This window comes from Cebus imitator, unplaced genomic scaffold, assembly GCF_001604975.1.
Source record: "Cebus imitator isolate Cc_AM_T3 unplaced genomic scaffold, Cebus_imitator-1.0 Scaffold6, whole genome shotgun sequence".
Taxonomy (NCBI): domain Eukaryota; kingdom Metazoa; phylum Chordata; class Mammalia; order Primates; family Cebidae; genus Cebus; species Cebus imitator.
Genome location: NW_016107321.1, coordinates 11427909 through 11444585, shown reverse-complemented (window position 1 = coordinate 11444585; position 16677 = coordinate 11427909). Strand labels below are relative to the sequence as shown.

The 16677-nt window shown below is 39.9% G+C and overlaps 1 long non-coding RNA gene across 1 annotated transcript in view; it reads left to right on the top strand.

Moving 5' to 3' along the window:
• Positions 1-633: 633 nt before the first annotated feature.
• LOC108311516 overlaps positions 634-16677 on the top strand; it is a 54068-nt gene continuing 38024 nt past the window's right edge. Inside the window, exon 1 of the long non-coding RNA XR_001828238.2 lies at positions 634-792. This is a non-coding gene — a long non-coding RNA (uncharacterized LOC108311516). The remainder of the gene's footprint in view (positions 793-16677) is intronic.

Here is a 16677-nt window from a genome sequence, read left to right as displayed (position 1 = left end):
AAGCAATAAGTAGAATAAACTGTGATTAAGAAATTTGTTTTGACCAAGAGTGTTGGCTCAAGCCTGTAATCCCAGCACTTTAGGAGGCCAAAGTGAGTGAATTGCTTGAGTTTAGGAGTTCAAGAGCAGTCTGGGCAACATGGTGGAACCCCATCTCTACAAAAAGTATAAAAAAATAAATAGGTGGATGTGGTGGTTTGCATCTGTAGTCCTAGCTACTTTGAAGGCTGAGGTAGGAAGAAGGTTTGAGCCTGGGAGGTGGCGGTTGCAATGAGCCGAGATTGTGCCACTGCATTCCAGCCTGGGCAACAGAGCCAGGCCCTATGTCAAAATAAGTAAATAAATAATACAATGAAATTATTCTAATGACATAAATTAGGATCTAAATCTATAAAACTGGAATCACAGAGTTATGCTGTTACAGAGTCCACACAATGCAGATCCCCCAAATAAAAATCAAAAAGCCTTACCAATATTTCTTAGCCTCATCCATACACCCTTTGTGCTAGAAATTTGCCTTGTGGTCACTTCAATTTTAGCCTAGTGTCTTTGTTCATTCACTCATTCATTTAGTGAGTTAATCAGTCAAAGAGTCACACACTAAAATAAAATAACATTCATTTTACAGATACTGACAAATCCTCAACTGTATGTCAGAATCCATGTTAGATACTAGGGATACGAAGAGAAGTCAAACAGGGTCCTATCCCCAGAAAGGAGACAGACAAAGGAGCTGATGGTTCAGACAGCAAATGTGGAGAGTTGTTCAGGGTGTCATGGGAGCACATACAGGTAAAATTAACTCAGGGATATTGGAGGCAGTATTGGAAGTGAGAAGTAACGCTTGAGTGTTCTTGATAGACAAGTAAGAAATTAGTTTGGTGAGGAAAGTCAGATCTCTCATGGGAAAAACAGCTTGTTTTTCAGCAGCATGAAAACCCCTGAGAACAGGATGTACTTCAAGAACACAAAGTAATCCCATAGAGGGGTGTGCATGTTGCCAGCAAATGTAATGGATGTAATAAACCAGGGTCAAACATGAATGTTATTCAAAGAAACTTGACTTTATCTTAAACAATAGAATGTCAAAATTATCTGCAAGTAGATTATTTTTTATGATCAATTACCAAGTTTTAGGTAGGAAAGAGACAACATTGACTTACAGATTTCTGATGTAAATAACAGATATGGTTTGGAAGACATGATGTTGGATTCAAGATTGTTTAAATTAACTTGAGGTAAAAAGTAGTTTGTTCTGAGCCTTTTTCTGGAAGGAACATAAGGTTTTTGGAAATGTGTTTTATTTTGTAGTAGTAGTGACCTTATGATTGTCTTGTCCTATCTTTCCCAACTCATTGGATTTTTAGGTTGTGCTGTATCATTCTTTAACAGATTAAAGGTTGTTTTAAGGATTGAGTGAAAACACAAACTACTTGAGTTTTCAGTGGAGTGGAATGAAAACCAAGTGAAAGATTTTCAGGATGGGAAGCACTGTTTTGGGTGACATCTAGTACTGCTTTATTAATGAAAACATGTATCAAGTGGTTTGTGTGTGTCTATATCATTAACGTGCTGGAAACACAGTGGTGAGAAATGATTCTTGGTTTCATGGAGCTTACAGTAGGGTGGAGAAATAGACTTTAACCAGATGCTTATATAAATGCAGTTGATCTTCATTATTTGTAGATTCCCTATTTGCAAATTTGCCTGAGTGCTAAAATTTATTTATAATCCCAAGATCAATACTCACTGCACTTTTGCAATTATTTACGGACATGTACAGAGAGCAAAAAAAGTTGGTGGCTGCCATGCACACTCTAGGCTGATGTCAAACAAGGTGACATTCTGAGTAAGCATCTCGTTTCAACCCTGTGTAAACCAGTGTTCTTTTTGTGGCCATTTTGTGCTACATTTTTTGCATTTTGTGCTTTTTCTTTTCTGGTGATATTGTTTAAAACAGTGCCTAACCCTAGGGCTGAAGTGCTGTCTAATGTTTCTAAGCACAAGAAGGCCATGTTGTACCTCAGGGAGAAAATGCGAGTGTTAGGTGAGCTTTGTTCAGGCATGAGTTATAAGTACCAAAGTGATCTCAATGTCAGTGAATCACCAGTACATATTAAATAAGGTGATGTTACCCAGTGACACACACAAAAAAGGCTATCTATTGATCATTTGACAAAAATTTGACCAGTGGCTCCCAGGAACCTAACCCTGTATTTCTCCTAGGTGCAATTATTCAGTATTCACTAACTCAGTGTTGGTGGCAATTTCACAGACCATAACTACCATGGATAATGAGAACTGACTATACGTATAAAATTACAATTAAAGTAGGTGCTTTTCAGAATAAGCAGTTGGTATTAGGTAAGCATATGTTTTTGTTTATGAAGAAGGCAGATACAGCATTGAGTTAGGTTGTCCAGGAACATACTCCTGAGAACATGGTGTGGTGTTAAAGTATAAAAGTAGAATCGATTTTAATAAGATTAAAAGAGAGTGGATGTGTCAGCCCAGAACTATAAAACAGGCTCCTTGGAGAGAAAGCATGTTTTTTATCAAGGATCTGAAAGAATCCAGTGTCACTAGAGCTTAGCAATGAGTCATCATCTTCAAGAGAGGTTTAGAGTATGCAAAAACTTATAGATCCTCATTGAGAGGGGCAAGTGGTGGCAATGATAAACATAAAAAGTATTAGTTTTTATTTTTGGAAAACATTTATCTAGCAAAGAATAACTCAGAGATGACAGCTTAGACAGCAGTGATGGCAGAAGAGAGAAAGAAAGGAGATTAAACCTATATTTAAGGCAATTGAGGGAAATGAAAAGGTGTTTCCCTGACTGGACAGACAGTAGCTAAAGATAAAATAAGGCCAGTAACTAAATTTAGCAGTTTGACTCAAGGTGACAAAGTGGCAAGCTATTCTAACATGAATGAGAAGAACAAAGATAAATCATTTTTCAAATTTTAATCTTATTTGGTGAACAAATCCACTTTATATTCAGAAAGTAGGAATCCACATTTCTTTTTTTCAGGAGTGAAATGAGGGTTAATCCACAGGAGAATAAACAGTTGTGGCTTCATGGTATACAAGATTACTTTTCTTTCTTGGATAGAATATAATTTAATGAAGCAGTTTTTTTTTGTTGTTGTTGTTGTTTTTTTTTTTGAGACGGAGTTTCACTCATGTTACCCAGGCTGGAGTGCAATGGCGCGATCTCGGCTCACCGCAACCTCCGCCTCCTGGGTTCAGGCAATTCTCCTGCCTCAGCCTCCTGAGTAGCTGGGATTACAGGCACGCGCCACCATGCCCAGCTAATGTTTTTTGTATTTTTAGTAGAGACGGGGTTTCACCATGTTGACCAGGATGGTCTCGATCTCTTGACCTCGTGATCCACCTGCCTCGGCCTCCCAAAGTGCTGGGATTACAGGCTTGAGCCACCGCGCCCGGCCATGAAGCAGTTTTTAATGGAAAGAGTGGAAAACTTTTATTTGCCTAATCTATGGAGGTAGCAAGAATTGTTGGTTTAATCCTATTTTAGGATATCATATGCATTTTATTTCTTCTTTTTGATTTTTTTTTCACAAAGGCAGATACCTTTTTTGATAACAATAAATACATTTTTTGATAATAAATTTTTGCTTTCTGAGATTCTTGGTTATATATTATGGCTTTTAAATAAATATTTGCATGATTCAGAACAGGTCGATTTTTTGACTGAGTCTAATCATCTGAGAATGATTTTTCAAAACCATGAATTTATATAGTCAGAAAGTTCTTGAAAGCTTACCAAAGGCAAATCTTCAATTTTAGAGAGGAGTAAAGTGAAGCCCAAAGAGATGAAGTGACTTTGAATTATTGATTTGTAGCATTCCTTTAACCAGACCACGTACCTCCATACTGCACAGCTCCTGCAGATCTCTCCTGCTTCTGAGACCAGACACTTCTACAATAGGTGGTTTTCAGGAGCCACCTTATTAAGTTAAAGCACCCAACTGAGTCATCATCCTCACAAAAATTTATAATGTAATATTTGCTTTACTCCTTGTGGGATTAGCACTTAGATAGATACCCACTGATGATTCTCAGTATGTATACAAAGGCAGTTTTCTGAAAACTGCTACATTTCTGAGCCATAAAATAAACAAGCAGAATAAGTGTAGGTGGCCATTAATTATCTAAAGTGCTGTGCAACGTCGACATGTTTTAAATCTCTGCTTTCAGAAATTTCTGTTTCAAATTTCATGCTTCAGCTATGCTGGTGATGAGAAAAGGAGGCTCTGCTTTTTGTCATGGTGTGATGGATGCTGATTTCCTTGAGTGCAGGTGATATTTTTCAGAGAAGACTCAATTATTTGCGTAATAGTTTTTGCCAAGCCCTCTGCCCTTTTTTGAGATGAAGAGTATTTCAAATATTGTACAATTAACTGTTATCAGCTACTGTGTTGTGATTCATTCTCTCTGAAAGAATATATAACAAGGACATAGAAATAATTGCTGAAACAATTCACAGGTTTGAGATGCAATAAGGAATTCAAATATAAATCCCAAAGTGGGAAATAGAACTTAGACTTTGTCAACTGAAAAAGTAAATCATAGAGGTAGGAAAAGTTATTTTAGAAAAAAAAAATGAAAGCAAGAGAAAGGAGGGAAGTATACTACTTTCTTCACCTTTATAAGAGACACAGCTGAATATCAGTTACACCAGCTTTGTTTTTGCTTTGCTTCAGAAATCTTCAATATGAACACTTTAAAAAAAACCTAAAAGTTAACCTGAGAGGAGTTATTTAAATAGAACTGATAAGCATTATAATGGGCTAATGAATCTGGAAGCAAGTCAGATTTCATGTGAAGTTTATAGTTCTTTGCTGGCTGGATTTTCAAATCACATTCTATCTTTATAACAGCCTTTAAACTGCTGTATTCCAGGTTCCGTCATCTCTTCTACTTCAGATCTTCTACACTTGTCCCTGAAACTTAATTCTCATGTGCGGTTGGAGTGTTTTGGCACCTCTGTGGTACTATTTGAAAAAATTGGATGAATAATAGATGAAATGTTAGGTCTGGAGTTCATCTCCAATTAGGTCTGGAGTTCATATGCCATAAGATTCACTCTTAGAGAGCATATTTAAATTAAAAGTGTTTTCTACATATCCCGTAGAAGTGCTTCCAAGAAGGAAGTATCCTAACCATGGATAATCAATAATGCTTAAATATGCACTAATTTGTCAACGACCCTTTAAAGGGACATTCAGTGACAAAAGAAACTAAATTAACCAGAAATCACCTCTGTACTTCTAATTTGTTTATATTAATGGCAATAATGCTGCCATGTCTTTTAGTCTCCATTCCTCCCACACTGTAATTGTAGGTTTTTTCCAAATTAACGTATCATAATGTGCTTTCAAATAACATAAATCTTGTCTTCAGCAGTGGATATAATTAAGTAGAATGACTTTTCATGAGCTGATATCACTGAATGTGAGGACAATGACAAAATACTTTCTATCTTGTGCTAACCATGTGTGGATCTTACAACGAACTTTTCTCTGGATAGTCCATGGTATTTTTTGGCCCTAAGTAAGTGAAAAAGGGACTTTTGACCTTCTTCTTTAGCCTATAAGCTTTTCATAGGTGGAGACTCTGCAGATTACTGAATTAACTCATTTACACTTTAACATTTAGAATTTTACTAAAGTATTTGGATGCACATGGCTAAAAAAATCAAATAGTAGAGAAAGGCATATCTGTTAGTAATGTTTACAAATGTGAGTAACACAAAACCAACTAACTACCAGAGGTTTAAACCATAGAGATTTTTTTTTTCTTCTCATACTGAGGACTCAAGATAAATAACCATGAGGTTGGATTGGTGACTCTACACAGCTGTCAGGCCTGGATTCTCTACACAGCCATAGACCCAGATTCTCATTCTGCTCCGACATGTCCATCATGTCATCACTTGTCATCAAGGATATGATAGACATGACATCATGTCCATCACTTTTTGTTAAAAGTGACCTTTAATGCCTGCAGTTAAAATTCCTGGGTCATTTAGGGTCAGCTATTTAGGGTCAGCTATTCTTTCTATGGATTCTGTATTGTGGAATTCCAAAAATCTATGTCTTTATCCAACCAAGAAAGGCAATGAAATAGCATGGGGATATAAGAAAGGTTTGAGAAAGCAAGGAAGCATAATGCGCTAAATTTCTCTCAAATACCTTGTTGACAAAAAGTCATACTTTGTGAAATATTTGAAAAGATATGCTCTGTGCCAGATATAAGTGACCATGGCTCATGACACATCCTCAGCAGGTCTGAACAACTTGTTCCCAAGGTAGTTAGGCTACCGCTTGGTTTTATACATTTTAGAAAACATGCGACATCAATTAAATACACTTAAGCTATATATTGGTTTGGAATATCCCAGAACAGTGGGACAACTTGAAGTAGGCATTCCAGGTTATAGTTAAATTTAAAAGTTTTATGAGTCGCAATTGGTTTAAAAAGTGATTAGAAATAGAAAGGAATATCTGGGTTATGATAAGATATTGGGGAGACCAAAGTTTTATCATGCAGATGAAGCCTCCAGGTAGCTGGCTTCAGAGAGAATAGAGTGTAAATGTTTCTTATCAGGCTTAAAGGCTGTGTTGATGTCAAATGCTGCTATTCCTTAATTCCAAAAGGGAAGATGGCATAAGGAGGCATGGTCAGCTCCCCGCTTCCTGCCATGGACTGAACCAATCCTTCTAATTTGTTGATATTAATGGTGTTAAATTTGGAGGGCCCTGGTCCAGGATGGGTCCATTGAGAAGGTTGTAGGGCAAGTGGAAGGGCTTCAAATTTTATTTTTGGTTTACAACCTCCGGACCAACAATCCTCCCTTTCCATTATAAAATTAGATCCATCCACAATCGGATTCATCCATAAATTAGTTTGATTTTCCTTCTTCTCTGTTAAGTAACAAAAATGTGATTTTTAAAACAAATAATGTAACCACCGAAGGCGTTCTTCTTGCCCACTGTATGTAAAATAAAGACCATGGCACTGCAGTAAGAAAGAGTTTAATAGATACAAGGCTGGCCAAGCCACATGGGAGATTTTTTGAGTTAGTACTCAAATAATCTCTTCCAAAGCTCTTAGGTTAGGTGTTTTTCAAAGTCAGTTTGGGGGAAGGGGTAGGGGTGGCTAGGCTTGCTACTGATTGATTAAGGCAGAGTTGAAATCCTAGTGGGTCAAAGCTGTCCTTCTCTGGGCTGAATCACTTCTACATGGGGCGAACAGAGCAGAGTTGGTGGGTCCAGGTGGAGCCATGTGTGTCAGACATGCAAAAAGCCTGAAAAGATATCTCAAAAGGCCAATCTACAATAGTGTGTTATTTGCAGGAATAATTGGGGAAGTTTCATATCTTATAGCCTCTGGAATAATGGCTGACAGTTTTTCCTGCCTGCACCTTAGCAGGACTCATGTTCCTCTCTTACTCCTAGCCTGATGGCCTCCTATTTGCTTTAAGAAAGCTGCTGAGTTTTGGGCAAAGCCTATTTATCCCTTAAACTATAGCCTGAATGTCTTCCAAAGTTGCTCAGCCCAGTAGCCCAGGATTAATTAAGGGAAAGGCAAGATTAATTAAGGGAAAGGCAAGGGGTGGGTTAGCTCAAATCTCATTCACGGTCATAATTTTCTCAGTGATATAATTTTTGCCACAGCAGTTTTTAATAAGGACATGCCTGAAGCACAGTGATATCCACATTCCTTGCAAAGTCTAGCTCATCCTAGTGTGTCTTATACTAGGACTGCTATTTCTGTTACACTGACTGCTTTCTCTTGGCTTCACCTTGCTCAGCCACAGGCTTCCTCACTTGGGCACTCTGGACATGCTCAGGGTCTTCTCTTTGCCTTTTCTTCAGACTATCTTGTTCTTCCCCATTGATATTTCAGTTGCTGTTCTCTTACTTCCTTCAGGCCATTATTCAAATGTTGCTTCTCAGGCATTGCCTGGCTACGCTTTCTACAATTGGCACATCCCCAAATCCACCACTCTTCATCACTCTTCTTCCCTCTATTTAGTAGGCAGTACACTAAATTCTCCATATTTAAATTTTTTTGTCACCTACAGTAATGTTTTTTTTTGAGGGATGGGATTTTTGCCTCTGCATTCAGTGTGGTAACTCTGGTACTGAGGGACTATGTTAGAGGGACTTCTTGGGGTCGGCTGGAGGCTTTGTTTGCAACACAGGACTTTCCCACCTCTGGCTGGCTAGGGACTTTTATTTTCACTTTCCCGTCTCTGGCAGGCTAGGTAGGGGCTTTGTCTCTGGTTGCCCTGCCTCTGGCTCTTGGAGTTGGGGGCTGTTTGATTCAGGGTTGTAAAACAGTAGCCAATCCGGTAAAGGATTCAAAGATCAATTAATCCAGAGGAAGTTTGAAAGAAAGCCTCTGATTGGAAGAGAACATGGATGGGGAGAGAACAACTCAGAGATAAAAGCTCTAGCCGCCCCAGCCTGGAGTGGCACCCCCTCCAGGTCCCCTTCCAGGTCATGAAAGCAGTCCGTTTACTCTTCCAAATAAACTGCACTATCGCACATCCTTTGGGTCCTTGAGTTTTATCTGAGCTGTAACAACTCACTATGACACCTAGGTCCCCATTTGCATTCTTCGGGGTTGGGAGGCCAAGAACCTGAAAATCTGGTTGCAGTTAGTCTGGTTACAGTACTAACAACAATTTCTGACACTTAGGCTATATTTCTTCAATTTATGAATGAATGTAGCCTGAGGGATGGAGGGGTTGGGAAAACTGATCTTTGTTCCAGGATCTCAGTTGGAGAGGTAGGTGAAGGTGGCAGAGCAACCAATATCTGTTGCTTTTCCCCTTTTTCTCGTGTTCTATCTGGGACTGACTATTGGTGTTTCATATTTTTTTCTTTCTACTGTTTAATATTATGTGTGTTTAGAAGAGGCTTAGATTTGTTTTGGATTAAAAAAAAAAAAGCCAGAATTATTTGCTATGGAGTCACTGTCTCACAGGCTGAATTATGTGGGCCAGAGGGAAAAGGGAGCTGGCCTTGTTGTTCTTCATCTTTCCTGTTTTCCTACCCAGCTTCTGTCACTCTCTACTCAAATTAGGAGCTAATCTGAGCAATGTCAGAGCTTCCTCCCTAAAACTAAATGAAATAATTTTAAAAATAAGATCAATGGCTGTCTCTGGAAGAGAAGGTACATATATTCTTGATATTGTTAAACCAAGTTTAGCCTAAAGCTGCCTAGTATGGTTAGGCTTTGTGTCATCACCCAAACCTCATCTTGAATTGTAATTCCCATAATCCCCATGGGGCAAGGTCAGGACCAGGTGGATGTAATTGAATCATGGGGGCAGTTTTCCCATGATGTTCCCATGATAGGTGTTTTCTTGAGATCTAATTAAGCATCTGACATTTTTTCTGCTGGCACTCATTCTCTCTCCTGCTGCCCTGTGGAGAGATGCCTTTATCCATTATTGTAAGTTTCCTGAGCCCTGCCCCTGAGCCAGGTGGAACTGTGATTCAATTAAACCTCTTTCTTACAAATTACCCAGTATCTGGTATTTCTTCATAGCAGCTTGAGAATGAACTAATACACTGCCTTCTTACATATTTCAGCCTAAAAGTTTCTCTGTATATTGTGAACTATAACCTAAATGGAGTTGTGTATTAGTCTGTTTGCATGCTAGTGATAAAGATGTACCCACGATTGGGTAATTTATAAAGAAAAAGAGATTTAATGGAGTCACATGGAGTTCCACGTGGCTGGGGAGGCCTCACAATCATGGTGGAGGTCAAAAGGCACATCTTACATGGTGGCAACAAGAGAGAATGGGAGAGCCAAGCAAAAAGGAAAACCCCTTATAAAATTATCAGATCTTGTGAGACTTATTCACTATCATGAGAACAGTATGGGAAAAATCACCCCCATGATTCAATTATCTTCCACCAGGTCCCTCCCACAACATGTAGAAATTATGGGAGCTTTAATTCAGGATGAGATTTGGGTGGGACACAGCCAAACCATATCAAGTTGTAAATAGACTGTAGCCTGCTCTTGTTACTATCACTCAATTTTGGCCAATCATAGGTAACCAACTGTTTAGACTGTGTTCAAATAAGGCAAACACTGAGCTGTAACAGTCTGGCTGTTTCTGTACCTCACTTCCATTTTCTGTATGTCACTTTCCTTTTTCTGTCCATAAATGTTTTTCTACCATGTGGCTGTGCTGCAGTCTTTGAACCTACTTTGGCTTGGTAGGCTTCCCGTTTCACGAACTGATCTTTGCTCAATTATACTCTTTTAAATTTAATTCAGCTGAAGTTTTCTCCTAAAAATATCTTCTTTCAATCAGGTATAAACAATAATAAAAATAATAGCAACAATAAATAAGAACATACTGTTTACCATGAATCAGGCACTTGTCTGTTTAATATACATTTAGCATACTCTTTAAGGTTCATGACAATCCTATAGGATATGTACTATTTTTATTCACATTTGGTACATTATTAAAATAAAATATTTAGCCAAATTAAATTTAAAAGGTTTAATTGAGCAAATAATGATTCATGCATGAATTGTTTTGACTTTGGGAGGATGACCAAAACTGTAGTCATTGATGTGTCACTGTTATCATTGTGAATGTACTTATTTCATCTTGAAACTTAATGGGAAATAGCAGAACAACAGTAAGTTTTGTAGGTGGGAACAAGGACTTCAGTTTGTTTTTGGTAAAAGTTGTGTAGGGGGTACCTCCTTATTCTGAAATGTCCTGTGTACAGGAAAAAAATAAAAGCTGGTCTGTTCTAGGATCTTTGTGTTTTCTTAAAGTCTTAGTTTGACTATGTCATATTTAGCATAAGTGACTCCATTTTGTTTTGGCCTGGTCTGTTGAGGCCTAGTGCATGAGCTCAGACCAAAACAATGGCCTCCCATAATTTGTTTAAAAACTGCCTCATTTTGGTCAGGCTCTTACTTAGGAAAGAATGTGACCAAAACTTAGGGCCTTAGCGCCATTCTGTTACCATCATTGTGAGTTTCTGGTCTCAGCATGTAATTCATGGGTTATCATGCTCTTATAGTCACACATTTCTTTCAGCTCTTGTTATTCCAGTTGAAGAGAGATCGTTTGACATTCTAGAGATGGCTGCATGAAAAGTTAGGCCCACAGGTAAAATAGACGTGCTTCTTGTTTAGACCTATTCATGCAAGAAGCCAGGCATAGAGGATGCTTTCTTGGCTCTATCCCTAAGGGGTTCCACCCTGAACTCAGTAATTATAACTAAGAAACAGTGGCTAGTTAAAAAGAACACCTTTTTGAAATAAAATGCACCTTTCTGGAATTTAATTGGCTACCTTAAAACTCTTGTGAAAGAAACTTACATCCATAAAAGAAATCTCAATTTTTAAGGATATCTGCCTACATACAGTAGAAACTTAAATTGTTCTTTTAAATGTAAACAATAATTAATGCCTTTCTTTAAGGTGCTTTTCTGACTATCTTAAGTGAACTTTTATTTGAGCAGTTTCTTATTCCCCCTTGGTTTGAGCAAATGATGAATCAATACTTAGGCTGACGATCTTAGCTCTGTGCTTATGAAATATTTATGTTTTTAGTTTCATCTAAGAGTTGTCCCTTTAGAAGTGCAAATCTGTTGCCTAGTTAACAATTGCTTAGGGAAATGAAGCAGGTAATTGAAAGATTGATACACCAAATGGAGAAAAGGATAACTATTTTAAACCTGGCAAAAGCTGTAAGATCTGCTTCTGTTTGTTTGTATGTCTATATGTGTTATGTGTATGTGATGTTCAGTAAATAAAGCTAGTTTTTAATTTGTTGGTTAAACAGAAATGGGTTCACAATTATCAGTTAAATATAATTAGATACTCACTTGATTTATAAATACCTTATCTAGGATAGATATCTTTCCACCTTTAGAGTGAAAGAGTAACTAAGCAAAGGTTAGCAGATTTAATTTTTCTTATCAATTAGTTTCTTATGCTTTTTATTTGCCTTTTAAAGTCTTTAAATACAAACATTGAAATCATTTTAGAAGTCTCTGCATGTCAATAGGCGTCCCTAGATGAAACTAATTTGGGAGCCCTCATTTTCAAATACATTTTTTCATAGCAGTATTGTTTATTTGGAACCTTCCATGGTAACTTATCTTTGGTAAGATTTCACCATTTCTGTAAGACTTTGCTGCTTCTAAGGCCTGATACTTACACATTGTGAAAAGAAAATAAATCTTGTGGCCCCAGAATTACTAAGCTAAAGGGAAGAGTCAAACTGGGAACTGCTTACGGCAAACCTCCCTCTCATTCTATTCAAAGTCACTCCTAAGCTCACTGAGATGAATGCATATCTGATTGCCTCCTTTGAAGAGGCTAATCAGAAACTCAGAAGAATGTAACCATTTGTTTCTTATCTACCTGTGACCTGGAAGCCCCCTCCCAGCTTCAAGTTGCCCTGCCTTTCTAGACCGAACCAATATTCATCTTACATATGTTGATTGATGTCTCATGTCTCCTTAAAATATATAAAATCAAACTGTGCTCTCACCACCTTGGGCACATGTCATCAGAACCTCCTGAGACTGTGTCATGGACACACATCCTCAACCTTGGCAAAATAAACTTTTTCTAAATTAAATGAGACCTGTCTCAGATAGTTGGGGTTCACAGCATGTATAAACTGGAAGGTACTCAGTGCTTCCAAAACTAAGGATTTCATCTTTAGAATGTTAGCTTCTCTTAATCAGCCTGGCTAATGATTGCTTTCCCAGCTAAGCATGCAAGAAAAATGAAACAAACGGGAGTACAGAGAAGTTCAAAAGCCAAATTTTCTACCTCCTGCAATATTGCCATTTACTACTGTTTTATTTCTGACCCAGTCAGACATCAAAGGCTTATAACTGGATCCAAGCCAGTTAATTATCAGATCCAATTTGATCCCATACCTTTCTGTTGTGACTTCCAAACCCAGTTTGGGTCAGAAATTCGCTGAAGGAGACATATTCTAAAACACAAATCTGTGGAGCTTCAAAATCTAAGAAAGAACTTGCCATGATCCTCAGTTGCTATGAGAGGGAAATAGACACAATGGTTTAAATGAAAGGAGTCAAACTCTATAAAATATTTTAAGAGATTTATTCTGAGCCAAATGTGAGTGACCATGGCCTGTGACACAGCCCTCAGGAAGTCCTAAGAACATGTGCCCACGATGGTCAGGGTGCAGCTTGGATTTATATGTTTTTGGGAGGCATGATACATCAATTTAATACATTTAGGAAATACATTGGTTTGGTTTAGAAAGGTGGGACAACTCAAAGTGGGGAACTTCCAGGTTTTAGGTAAATTTAAACATTTTCTGGTTGACAATTGGTTGAGTTTATCTGAAGACCTGGGATCCATAGTGAGGGACTGTGTTAGAGGGACTTCCCAGGGATAGGGGGGCCTTCCCAGCTAAGGGGCCTTTGTTTCTGCTTTCCTGCGCCTGGCTGGCTAGGGCCAGCTAGGGCCATTTGTTTCCACTTTCTTGCCTCTAGCAGGCTAGATAGGGCCTTTGTTTCTATCTTCCCACCTCTGGCAGGCTGGGTAGGGGTTTTGTCTCTGATTTTCCTGTCTCTGGCTCTCAGAGGCGGGGTCTCTGTGACTCAGGGTTGTAAAACAGTAGCCAATCTGGAAAGGATTCAAAGATCAATGAAATCAGAGGAAGTTTGAAAGAACCCCTCTCTTTGGATAATAGGAATGCAGAGGAAATAACTCAGGGGTCAAAGTTCTAGCCACCCCAGCCTGGGACGGCACCTTCTCTACAGGTCCCCTTCCATGATGTGGAAGCTGTCCTTTCACTCTGCCTAATAAATCATGCTGTCACACACTCTTTGGGTCCATGAGTTCTATTTGAGCTGTAACACTCACCACAACACTGAGGTCCCTTTCCCATTCTTTGGGGTTAGGAAGGCCAAGAGCCTAAGTTCTGGCTGCAGCTACTCTGCTTCTGTGGTGGCCTAGTGGTTAGAACTCCTGGTTTTCACCCAGGTGGCCCGGGTTTGACTACTAATGTGGGAAACAGGGAATCTGCCTGCAGCTACTCTCGTTACATCTGTTGGCGAGCCAGCCAGGAGACATTGGATTTTAGAGTGGTGAATAATACTGGACCCTTTTCACTTGCTAATATGTCCTTTTTCATCTTCTACATTTGTTAAGAAGGTAAATCACCGGGTACCTATCATCCAGTTAAAAGTGATTAGTGTGGCCACTGGACTAAAAGACACGGGTATCAGGCTTTCTGGGAAAGGACTCTCTTAACAATCCACAGCTCTTTGGAACTGGGAGTGTTGGTCAGCCCAGAACCAGCTTTCTTTTATTGCTGCTCTTTCTTTCTGTGGGCCAAGCCAAAGTCAGCTAGGGGCAAAAAGCAACAGTCCTGAACTCCTGGTTCAATCTGGTTGAGGTTGTGGCCTTAGACCCCCTAAGAGACAGCCGCCTATGTGAATGCCACTTAGCCTTCCAGACTCTAACGTCCTGGGTCCAGATATCCATGATGAAAACTTCTTCCAGGCTCTTTCTTCTAAGATATTCCTACACATGAAGCCATTACCCTTCTTGCTAGGACCCTGAGGCTCTTGTGGCAGTGCAGGGACCCTTGCCTATGGTGCCCTCAGGCCTATACCTATGAGGACCTCTGACAGTACAAATACACAGGACCAGTTCCCTTAGTCCACTTTGCTAGGCTATGTCCTAACAGAGCCAAGGTCTATCAGTGGCTACTGAAAGCTATAAGACATTTTGTTTTCTGTCGCCTGCAATTTCCCAATCCAACTGAATGGTGCCAAGATCTGATGATGTATAATTTGTCCTGCCTAGGATTGGCTCTCCAGAGGGCAGAACTTCTCCACCTAGAGCACCATAGTCAGACATGGTCCAAGACTCAAATAGTTAATTACAGGGCCCACAACCCTAGGGCATGCTCCCATGATGGAAAGTGGGGAGAAAAGGCTCTGGTCTGTGGGGCATTGTCCCAGCCATGGCCCTGTGGCCAGCCATTACCTTCTTTAAGATTGTTGTGCTTAGAGATCCTTTTTAAGGAATTTATCTTTCTGGGGCAGTTTTATGGTCAGGCTTAGGTTAATTGGACCCTTGCTAGGGAATATAAGTACCCATCACCTAAGCCTCACTGGCCTAGCTCTTCAAGGGCTTGCCAGTACAAAGCTACTAAACCCAGCAGTCCCCATGTCCTTTAAGGTGGCCAAAAAGGACATTAGACACGAAGGGCATGCCCATGATGCTGGTAAGCATGATTATACTCAGCAAATGGGGAAGGCCCATGAGATGATATGCATATAGAGTTCAAGGAAAACTATAAAGTGCTATACAACTAGGGGACACCCCAGGGCTGGTAGCTGTAAGAAATAACCAGGGATGCAGGCATCCCCATGCTCAATTTCAGGTGGGTGCTACTCTTCCCAAGGCAAAATCACCCTTAAAGTGTATGCTGGATAATTGGGACCAATCTGACCCACAATCTTGGAAGAAGAAGTGGCTTATTTTCTTCTGCAATATGGCATGGCTACAATACCCTCCAAAGAGTGGAGAATCCTGGCCATCTGAGCGAAGTATAAGTTATAACACCCTTCTACAATTAGACATTTTCGGTAGGAGGGAAGGTAAATGGATTAAGGTCCCCTATGTACAAGTTTACTTTTCTCTATGGGATAACCCTCAGCTATGTAAGGCTTGTAACTTATGCCCACAAGCTGCTCCCCAGGAGTACCCCCATACTCAGGACTCCCTGTGACTCCTTCCTCCATTGATACTGACCAGCTTGCGTCAGCTCCTATGACCCAAGAGGAGTCAGGAGAAGCTGAAATGGCCAAGGTACCACAGGCTACTAGGATGCCCCAACTCTGCCCTCTATAGGCTGTAGGAGGAGAACTTGGCCCAACCAAAATACATGCTCCTTTTCACTTTCTGACTTACAGCAAATCAAGGTGGACTTAGGAAAATTTTCAGATAACCTGGACAAGTACATAGGTATTCTGCAGGGCCTGGAGTAGTCCTTCGAACTAGATTGGAAAAATACCATGTTACTGCTTAGTCAGACCTTAACCAGCAGTGAGAGAGAGCCTGCTCTAACAGTGGCTCAAGAGTTTGGGGACACTTTGTACCTTAGTCAAATACATGACCAAATGACACCAGAGGAAAAGGATAGATTCCTTACGGGTGGACAGGCAATCCCTAGCATGGACCCCGATTCAGAACATGGGGACTGGAATCGTAGGCACTTGCTGACCTGCATACTTGAGGGATTAAGACAGTCCAGGAAAAAGCCCAGGAACTATGCAATGTTATCCACCATAACTCAGGGAAAGGAAGAAAACCCAATAGGCTTCCTTGAGTGGTTATGGGAGGCCTTAAGAAAATATATTCCCCACGAGGCGGGTGGATCATGAGGTTAAGAGATCAAGACCATCCTGGTCAACATGGTGAAACCCCATGTCTACTAAAAAATACAAAAATTAGCTGGGCATGGTGGTAGGGGCCTGTAGTCCCAGCTACTTGGGAGGCTGAGGCAGGAGAATTGCTTGAACCCAGGAGGCAGAGGTTGCGGTGAGGCCGAGATCGTGCCATTGCACTCCAGCCTGGGTAACAAGAGC